Here is a 2,019-nt window from a genome sequence, read left to right on the forward strand (position 1 = left end):
CCTTTAGTTTCGTTTTTTTCATGGATGATATCTGGCTTTAACTTAAGGAGAAATGCAGGTGACCTCCAAGAAATCGAAAGGATGGTTGTCCTTATTAGTACAGTATAATCAGTTATTGAGAAACATTTGTTAATATTTGCACGCTACTACTAATAGTAATATAGTGATACTTTATTGTGCAAAGTGTATCAGATTCTCCTGAGTATGCAGATACCTTGCTTTATAGCAATAAATAAATGTGTTGTGGCACATTGAAGTTTCAGCTAGACTTGGTTTTATTTTATTTATTTTTATTATTTATTTATTTATTTAACTCTTAGTTGTGGCGTGTGGGATCTAGTTCCCTGACCAGGTGTTGAACCTGGGCCCCTGCATTGGGAGCACAGAGTCTTAAGCCACTGGACCACCAGGGAAGTCCCCTAGACTTGGTTTTAATATCTCTGGTCTCTAACAGATAAACTGCTATTGCTATGTGTTGTAAGCAAATCCTACTGTAAATGCTTTTCCTTTTAAATTATACCAGATCTTCAAGTCACCACTCTTGTCCTCAATCCCAAAACAAGTAAAGGTAAAGGACATTATTACATATAGGAAGGCCAGGCTTCTTCAGTAGAATCTGTACACACCTTCCACTGTTTTATACTCCTTTCCCTCCAACTGCACAGTATAATAATCAGCTGGTTCTTTCTGTTCCTAGCTTAAATATGAGTCTTTTCTTTGTGTGGAATCTTGTGTAAGGCATTCGTTACTACTCAGTAGGATAGATCCACTAGCTGTCAGTATTTCCTTCTCTGTTACTAAAGAGGCTTTGTTAGATAATTTTGGACTTGGAATGATAGGATTGTTTGGCCAAATTGTATTTAATGTCACGTGAATGGGCACAGAGATTATATGCTATGACCTTCTGGTTTTTATTTTCACAGAAATAAACAAGTTATCTTCAATGAAAAAGAATCTAAAGTGGGAACTAAAACACTGTGTTTTTTCACAGCAAATTAATTGTTTTCCCCTGTGTTGTCATCATGTCTAAAAAAAGAGAACCCTTCCCCACCTCACAGTAAATGGTGCAAGTAAGTGGCTCCATGATTTCAGGCAAAATCCTTAGTCTCTCTGAGTCTCAGTTCTCTTATATGTAAAAGAAGAATAAATAATATCAATTTCATAAAGGGATGAAAATAGTTTCTTTAAAGTGCACATAGCATAGTGCTTGAAGCAGGATAAGCCCTCAGTAAATGTTAGTTCCTTTACTTTCAATTAATTTCTTTTACATTCAATTCTTTTTTAATGAGGTTAAGACAAAAATGTTCTATAAATAGATATATGACTATAATTTGAATTAAAGATACAGAATTTGACCTTTGAATAATAATCTTCCAAATACTTTACGTGTAATGTATGCATTTGGTGTCATACAAAATGTACATACCTGTATGCCATTTTGAGTTTTTAAATACCTGTGTTTGTATTTTAGGGAAGATTCAATGAGCATTAATCCAAAGGTATTTAAGCAGATGATAAATATCTAGAAAATGGTAAAAACAGACTAAGACTAGAACACTTTGCTTCATTAAAAAAATAATTTCTTAGAAGAGTAGAAAAACAAAGTAAAAAAAATCAGTCATGTGAGCGGTCAAATATCACCTTTTAGCATTCTAATAAACTGTTGCTTAGATAGAAATATCAAGCTATTACTAATGGCTATTAATGTGTACATGCTTCATGTAATTTTATAGTATCTTATTTTAATATCTGTAATTTTAATGAATTGCAATTTAGGAAAGAAATAATTTTCATTTACTTTATATAACATAATTATGGATCAAATTAACCCCACACTAGTCTTAATTACATTTAGTTTCATTTGGCTGATCAAGCAATTAACATGCCACTGTATTTTGGAAGTAAAAGCCAAGTTGTTGTGGTCTTTCTTCCAGAAAACATGTACTTGTTCATCTGAAGTGTAGCCACCATGTAAAATTATTTCTTGGAGGTTTTTTTTTTTTTTTTTTTTTTGTTTTA

At 32.4% G+C, this 2,019-nt stretch overlaps 1 non-coding gene across 1 annotated transcript; it reads right to left on the reverse strand.

Moving 5' to 3' along the window:
- Positions 1 to 340: 340 nt before the first annotated feature.
- TRNAG-CCC (transfer RNA glycine (anticodon CCC)) lies at positions 341 to 413 on the reverse strand. Its single transcript has one exon. It is a non-coding gene; the product is annotated as a tRNA-Gly (tRNA).
- Between the last annotated feature and the right edge of the window lie 1,606 nt (positions 414 to 2,019).

The sequence above is a fragment of the Lipotes vexillifer genome, unplaced genomic scaffold, assembly GCF_000442215.2.
Source record: "Lipotes vexillifer unplaced genomic scaffold, Lipotes_vexillifer_v1.1 scaffold68, whole genome shotgun sequence".
Lineage (NCBI taxonomy): Eukaryota > Metazoa > Chordata > Mammalia > Artiodactyla > Lipotidae > Lipotes > Lipotes vexillifer.